Source organism: Theobroma cacao, chromosome 9 (genome assembly GCF_000208745.1).
Source record: "Theobroma cacao cultivar B97-61/B2 chromosome 9, Criollo_cocoa_genome_V2, whole genome shotgun sequence".
In the NCBI taxonomy this organism is placed as follows: Eukaryota; Viridiplantae; Streptophyta; class Magnoliopsida; order Malvales; family Malvaceae; genus Theobroma; species Theobroma cacao.
This window is the reverse complement of record NC_030858.1, coordinates 11,223,350-11,232,301: the sequence shown is the minus strand read 5'-3', so window position 1 is coordinate 11,232,301 and position 8,952 is coordinate 11,223,350. Positions and strand designations below refer to the sequence as shown.

The following is an 8,952-nucleotide window of genomic DNA, read 5'->3' as shown; positions in this document are numbered from 1 at the left end:
CAAACTCTTGAGCTATGATGTTTTTCAATTATCTCATAGCCTTTGGATTTAGAGGTGATTTTCCAACATGTCACTTTTCTAAAAGACATAACTATTCACATGAAAAACTCACCTACAAATCCAATACTCACACTGTGCGACATAACCTTGGAGTTAAGATAGCTTTCCACATTAAAAGACAATCCTTTTATTTTAGAAATACACCACAGGTGATAGATGACTTTATAATGTAGAGAAGGAGTAAAGCAAGAAAGAGGTTCGATTCGAACATGAAACAAAAGCTAAAAGAGCAGTGTAGGAACTAAATGGGATATGACTTTTTAATCGCAAATTAAGTACATTGCAAACTATGGGGACATGAGTCATGTGACTCATTTTTGGGAAAGAAGTAGGGAATGGTAATAGGAAACTAAAGTCAAGGCAATAGAAAGGTTAGTAGTAATGAATTTTCTTAATAAAAGAATGAGGAAAATGTAATTGTAACATCCCGATTCTCAAAATTCTAGGACAGTCTCTATCATACACTAAGTATAAAGGAGAGAATGGATTTCAAGTTAAGTGTAGAGGCGCTTAAGCTCATTTGCTAAGTGGAATTGAAAGAGATGTTGAAAAAGTTTGATTTAGTATTCTACAAGTAGAAGTGTTCTGGGCATTAAAGTTGTGGTTTTAAAGGTTTCAAAGATAATACTTAATATCTTTGTACTGTGAGGTATACCTCTATTTTTGGAGGACTAAAATGAAAAGAAAATAAAATGCTGAGGGTTGGAATTGTAAATAATGAAAAGTTAAAGGGTAAAGTTGTAATTAGTAAAAAGTTGAAAGATCAAATTGAATATAAAGAAAATTTTAAAGGACCGGTGAGCAATTAACTCATCTTTAAATTACGCATAGATAGATATATATATATATATAGTATAAAAAAAGTGAAATGATGAATGAAAGGAGGTGGCAGACAAAACAAAGGCCACCTTGTTTTATTCGCCAAGCTTTAAAGAAGTGGTAAACAAAACAAACACCACCTTGTTTTGTCCACCAAGCTTTAAGCATTCCCTTGGGGAATCTGATAGTTAAAATTCTACCTACGAAGGTATATGTATTAAACAGATAGTATATTAGAAAGTAGAGTATCAATCCCTTAGAGAATTGTTCTAAAAATTTACTAGGTACTAAAATTAAAATAATTTAGTTTTATTCAAACAATTAAAATTTGGATAGCTAAATTAACTAAAAATTAATCAACAAAAACTAAACTAATTAACACTAATTAAAAATCAAAACAAATAGATAATTGAATAAAAATCAAATGTGAAAAGCCTAAGATTACAATATCCCTCACATGTCATCTAAATCTTACTTTTCTCTCTTAACTTAATCCAAAGGATTGAATTGCTAACCCAGAGTCCTTAGTTATTTATAATGCTCTCCCTAGTCTCTTAAAAAAAATATCTACTTTAACCAAAACACTATATTCCTATGTGAATTGAAATTATAATAGACCCATTAAGTTCATCCTCTAATACTAGCTACATATGACATATAGGTATATTTCTATTCTATACACAAATCAATTTATTCATCTAATTAAGTAAATATGATCATATGCTATTCCAACTTTAGCTTACACTAAAGTCCATTCCCCAAGTTTGTTTAGTTTCTAGATTAATTTAATCAGTGGCCAGTCAATTAAAAGCATTAAGAACAAATTGGAATAAATAATTCTATCCCATTGAAAATAAGCAAGAAAGAGATTAAAAATTTAAACTACACGTGAGTTCAATTGCAATCTTAGAAAAAGAAATTTAGTTGCTCATAATTGCAAAAATAAATAAAAATATATGAAGTTTAACCATCAAGAGTAACAAGAATAATACAAGCCAAGGAAGAAAATAAACAAATTTTTGCAATCTTGAGCTTCAATCTTCAGCCTCAACTTCTAACTTCTTGAATCTCTATTAGAATTTCTCCTCAATGTGTGTTGCTAACTTCTCCTTAAACTAACTATTTATAATTGAAACTTAACCTAATTTTTGATAATTCTATTTTATAGAATTATTTTATTCCAATTTTGTTATTAAATATTAGCTAAGTCCTCAATTTGTAATTATAATTTATTTATTTTTAGTTGTTTTTATAATTAGTTTATTTTTAAGTGAGTTATTTTAATTTTATGTTATTCTTTTTAATTTGGTTATTATTTATTAGTTTTTATAATTTTTGTAGGAATTAAAAGAAATTGGGCTTAATTTTGGAAAGTGAGATGTTAAAAGACCCGAAAGTTTACTTGCATATGCTTCAGTGTTTTGACCATAGCTCGTGCTATAGAATTCCAAATGATGCGATTCTTAGACCACTGGAAAGCTAAGAGATAGAGTTACAAGTTTTATGAGATCACTTTGCCCAATTCTACATTGAATATAAAGAAAATCATGTCAAAAAATGGCTGGATGTACTGTACCAAGAATGGAAATTTGTAAAGATTCACAATTGATTTTTGGGCCTCTCATTACACTTTTAAGCCCAATTAAACCCTAGGTCAACTTAAGGAAGCATAGGTTAAGTTATTAGTATAAATAGGATAGTTTAAAGAGCATTAGGGTAAACAACTTTTGGAAGATTGAAGAAGTTAGAAGCTGAGGCTGAAAGTTGGAGATCAACGCGACAAATATTGTATTGTTTTCTTCCTTGGCTTTTATTGTTCTTGTTACTCTCAATGGTTGAATTATATACAATGTTACTTGTCTTTACAATCATGAGTAGTTAATTTTCTTTTTCTAGGATTGCAATTGCACTCACATTTAATCTAAATTTTTAATCTTTTTCTTACTTATCTTTAATGGGATTTGAATTGTTTATTACAATTTGTTCTTAATGCTTTTAATTACCGGATCACTAATTAAATTGATTTAGGAACCTAAAAAAACTTGCGAAAGGGAGTTTAGTGTAGACTAAAATTGGGATAGCATATGATCATATTAATTAATTTGCATATAGGATAGGGATATACCTATAAGCCATATGTAGCCAAATTAGAGCCTGAACTTAACGAATCTGTTTTAACTTCAATTCACATAGGGATATAGTGTTTTGGTTAAAATAGATATTTTTATAAGATGAGTGGGGAGACCCTCATAAATAATTTAGGACTCTAGGTTAGCAATTCAACCCATTGAAATAAGTTAAGAAAGAAAGGTAAGATTTAGATGAAGTGTGAGGATATTGTAATCCTAGGCTTGTTTGATTTGATATTTTCTCAAGTTATTATTATTTTGATTTTTCTTCTTGGTTTGAATTTTAGTTAATTAGTTTTAGTTAATCAATTAATTTTGAGTGTTTGGATTAATTTGTTCTAATTTTAATACTTAGTAAATTTTTAGATCAATTTCCTATAGGATCGATACTCTACTTGCTTATATACTATCTATTCGATAAGTGTACTTGCGTAGTAGGATTTTAACTAACAATTTTCCCTAAACTAAACTACTTTGGCCTAAAAACTCTTAATATGGGCTTAGAATAAGTGTAGAGCATTATAAACTTAAGTTGGCCCTCATAACTGTCTTTCCTACAGCCAATTTTTCAAAATTTCCTCTTCAACACTGCGGCACACCCCATCTAAGCCACAACGCTCCCTTTATCTCATGTCTTCATCTCATTGGTTGTTGCACTCTATCAAACTCCAATGTGATTTTCTCCATCTTCAAGGTAGGATTGGGAAAAGTGATCTACATAAAATTTGTAGCTCTATCTCTTAGCTTTTTAATGGTCTAAGAATTGCATCATATGGATTTCTGGTGTTGGAGTTATGGTTAAAATACCATGACATGTACAAACATGGCATAAGCTCCTTAAACACCTTTCTTCATCAAATTGAGTCTTACCCTTTTAAAGTCCTATAAAAACATGAAAACTAATAAATAATAACTAAACTAAGATAAATAAATATAAAATTAAAATAACTTAATAAAAATAAAGTAGTTGAAAAAATAACTAGAAATAACGAAATTTTAACCTAAACTCAAGAACTTAGCTAACTTTTAAGAACAATTTAAGATAGAAATAATTCTATGAAATAGAATTATCATACTCCCAAACTTAAGATTTTGCTAGTCCTTGAGAAAAAGAAAAGAAAACAAAGAAACTTAATGAAAAGACCTTTCAAAAGGTAAAAATTCACCAAGTTATGATTTCCTAATTTTTCCTCTGAAATTATCTCACAATTCCAACTTAAGGTAAAATATTGATGATCTTCAAATTCATGCATCAATTCAAATGAAAGCTCACTTTAAAATGGACTTCCTCTGTGTGTGTGAATAATCTCTTGCAAAGAATATCGTGCAATTCGGATTGGTTTATGCCAAGTCTAAGCATAGATTAGTACTAGGATCCCATGGGTTTGCTTTTCATCTCTCTCTCTCTCACTCTCTCTACTGTAGATTAACACTTATTCAAAGATCAATACGTTTTTATTAGGTTTGAAATGTAAGGCTAGGGTCAAGGTACGATAAACGATATATTTAGGCTTAAATTCACTCTAAGCTCTGTATCAATTTAAGACCCATAAAAAGCTCAAAATTATTTAATTTTTTCTTCCTTATAGCACTCCCATACTTAAAATAACATTTCCTTTGTACAACACACTTTGTTTCTTTTTTCTTTTTTTTCTACACCCCCAAACTTATTTTTCACAACTATGAGCAAAGGGTAGATTTCTTACACCAATCACTTTTTTTTTTCATCAATCCACCATTCTCCCTCAATTTAACTTTAAGCTCAAAATATTTCTTAGAAAGATCAAAATACTTAATAGTGAAAGGTTCAAAATTAGAAATAAATAAAAAGACTTAGGCTAATATGTGGATACAAAGAAAAGGAAAAATAAGCTCAAAAGGGGTTACTAAGGATAAATATATATTAGGGTAGGCTCGAAAAGGCTCAAACGATCCAAAGATGGCCTAACACTCCCAGGAAAATCGGTTTCTGTGACGATTCTTCCGTCATAGAAAGTCCAAAATCTGTCACAAATAGAAATTAGTAACAAAAATTGTGACAAATATTTTCCACATTGTTAGTTGCCTCACTAATACTTCTATCACAAATTTTTTCAAATCCGTTACTATTTAGTGACGGATTTACTGTTACAGATTAGTGTAATTTTTGTCACAATTTTTTGTTAATTCGGGCAACTACTTGTCCTTCATTTTGTCACAAATTAAGAAAATGGTCACTAAATCCGTCACAATATTTTGTCACAATTGTAAAATATTGTAACTCATTTTGTCACAACATTATGTCATGATATTTATTTTGTTACTAATTCCATCACTAGTATTTGCCACAAAGTGATAATGTTGTCATTGGTTCTGTCACTAGTATTTGTTACAATGTGAGAATATATTGTCATTGTTTTGTCAAAAATTTCTATCACACAAAAAATCCGTCACTAATTCTTTCACAAATTTTTGTCACTATTTAGATACTATTGTCACTAAATCTATTACAACTTATATTTGTGAATTACTTAATTATGTCACTAATAAAAAAAAATTGTCACTGATTTTTAAAGATTTCTGTCACTAATTAAAAAATCTATTACTAACTTAATATGTTCTGTCATTAATAGAATAATCTGTCATAATAAATTATATTTGTCACAAATAATTGCATCCATTACAGTAAATAATGTGCAGTATCTAATTCCGTACTTGTTACAATTCAATCATCAATTTTGGTGACAATAGAACTACCACAACATCATAAAGTCACCATCACATAACATGATAGCATTAACAATGATAATCCATCACCATATATAATTTTGATGAAATCAACCATAATATATTCAACAGTAGAATACCATAAATGTAGTTGAGTTCAACTAGATGAACAAAATATATATAGATCCTAAATGAATCTGATTAAGGTCAATTAGATAACAAAATATATACCTAAATGAGCCTAGTTGAGTTCAACCAGATAACAAAATATATACCTAAGTGAGTCAAGTTGAGTTGAACTAGATAACAAAATATATTCTTTGTCTTAATAGAAAAAGTCAAGTACTTTTCCACCAACGTTCCTTCTTCTTGCTTTTTCATGGTCCATGATTGTAGTAGATGTGGTGAGCACAATATATCCAAACTGCAATTGAGAAAACACATAAAACTCACAACATAGTACTCTCATTTCAATTGAATAAACTTTCCCTAAACTAATGAAAATAAGAACAAGAGATGCCACTTAATACAGTACAATATTTTTTACCTTTGGCTGTAAAAAAATTGCAGCCATAGGTGAAAATATGTAGCCTTAGGTTAAGGCTGCACTTAGAAAAAGTGCAGTCTTAGCCATTGTATGGAAAAGTATGAGACAAAGCATACACACTGACCAACTAAAAAAAAGTTATTTGTCCTTTTTGATTTGATTTGATTTGAAAACAAAAATTTGTGCACTTGATGTAATAGAGAAAGTACATGACTGTAACAGATTGTGGATGTTGTGTCATGCTGATTTCATAATATTTTGGAACACCCATGTATCCTACCACCAGATCTTGTGTGGGCCAAGAGAGAAAAAAAAGATTATTCCAAGTTGAGTTGTGTCAAGCCCAGCCCTATAATATACTTGCCATGTCATTCATGTATTTGACAACATGCTTGCATACTTGTGAATACCTCAAAAAAATCGTCAAAAGTCAATAATGTACCTAGTGGTACAACTAAGTTGATTTAAGCCTCGTACTAGTTCAAATAAAGATTTTAAGATGCAATTGAGAGTTATTGAACCTTAGAATGACTTAATATGGTGATTCAAAGTTCGGGGATTGATTTGGAGTTTAATTAAAATTTTCATAACGTAAGGGTAAAATGGTCATTTTTTCACCCGAGGGTAAATTCGGGATGGTGGATGAAATTTTGATCAAGTTTGACTATTTGGAACATAATTTGAGCTTGAGAAGTGAAAAATTTTAATTCCGATAATTTTTCAAACATAAGGGTAAAAAGGTCATTTCAAGTGTCCACAAGAACGTAATTAGAATTTTTGAAATTTTACACCACCTTGACACTTTTCAAACCCATGAAATTCATTTTATACTTTGGATAATTGAGGGATTTTATGTGGTGGAGAAGAAATGCTTAATTATTAAGTTTTATGTATGGACCCATCACATGGTGACAAGTGTCAAGCTTTAATATTATTATATTTTCCTTTATAAACACAACTAAAACTCTCCCATCTCATTTCTCTTGACCGGCCAAGGCAAGAACGAAAGGGAAAAAGCATAGAACAAACCCTAGAGAAGAAAATCAAGAGAAAATTCATTGAATTTCAAGGAATTAAGCAAGTAAAGGTAAAATTTCTTAATTCTAGCTTGTGATCTACCTTTCTTATGCATTCTTTTTCAATTACCATGGTTAAAATTCAAGATCTCATGAAGGATTCATGGCTGACCGAATTTAGAGAAAGAATATTTGATGATTTATTTGGTTAGATTTCAAAGTATCTTAGTGTTTTTAGTTGTTTGGTGATGTTTAGCATGAAAAACAAGCAAGAAATTTCATACCCTTCACCCACACTCCTTCGCTGAAATTTTCAAGAGAGAAATTAGATAATGGACTTTGATGAATTTCATGCTATTTAGGTGTTTTTAGTTGTTTTATGATGTAAAGTGTAAAAATCAAGCATGAAAATTACATGTTCTACACTAAACCTTCAATGGCCGAATTATACAAGGAAGATATTGATGATGGATTTTTGTGATATTACATATTATTTAACTTGTAATTGATTACTTGGAGTGTTGGAAGTGGAATCAAGTTAATTGGAGTTGAATTGGATGTATTGGCCAATTAAATCGATGTATAGATCGAATTAGGCCAATACCATTTTATTTCAATACATAATTGAAGCTACGTAGAATACCATATTTAGATAATAATCTGAACATTTCACATTCCATTTCATGCATTCATATAGAGCCTAAATTAGTTTTATAACAGTTTAGTACAAATATAGTAAATTGCTTGTTGTGCATTATGTTTAGGTGGTGAAACTTCCAATAAGGGTAAGGAAATTGTACCCGAAGATCGGGACTAAGAGTACTTCGACTCTCGATATAGTGAGTAACCTTATTATCGTCTTAATTATCTAAAGTAGTTTTTATTTGTTTTTGTGATTTTATAGAAAAATGAGTTTAAATGGTAAATCCTTATGTTTTATAAGTAAAATGTGATTAAATGAAATGAGTTTTATAAATCTTTTTGAAATTGAATGATGATTTTAGAAATTGAGTAATTGGAGACTCTTTGATTGTGTTGTAAATTTATGGTTTGAATTGAATGGCTTATGGTGATATTGGCATGAATGGCTGAATTGGAAATTGTGTTGAAATTGTATGAATTGTTTGTTTTGCCTTAACAGGCTGGATAGTATTATATTAGACATGTTATGCTGCCGAAATGTTATTGATTTGGTGGGTTATGTATTTAGCTTACTGTAGTAGGCGGGTTTTCGTGGACCAGCCTATTAGAAGGGCACGGTAAACCCGTTATATTTACCTTAGTACGAAAGGCGCGGAGGGTATCTCCTGAGGTAAAGCTTTAGAGTTCACTACACGCTAAACCACCACGTGAGGGTGAACTCAGCCAACGCCAAGGAACGACTATGCTTTTAAATGTAAAAATGTGTTTTATGCGTATATGAACTTTTCTTTAACAGCCGACGAAGTTGGTTGGATATTTCAGCCAAGGTATCCCCAAGTAGGAGTTTTGGCACGAGCCAAATTTTTAAGAAATTCATAAGCTATGTTGATTATTTGACTGAAATAAAATTATTTTATTTAGTTGAAATGAGTTTGAAAAGTTATGAATCATAGTACGATGAACTATTTTAAGTTGTCTCCATTTACTCGACTTTAGATATTTTAGATGATGTTTGTTTACTTATTGAGTTTAT

The 8,952-nt window shown here is 30.1% G+C and overlaps 1 long non-coding RNA gene across 1 annotated transcript; it reads left to right on the top strand.

The window, feature by feature from the left end:
* Positions 7,249-8,527, top strand: LOC108663378. The gene is made up of 3 exons (XR_001929354.1): positions 7,249-7,348; positions 8,042-8,116; positions 8,488-8,527. It is a non-coding gene; the product is annotated as an uncharacterized LOC108663378 (long non-coding RNA).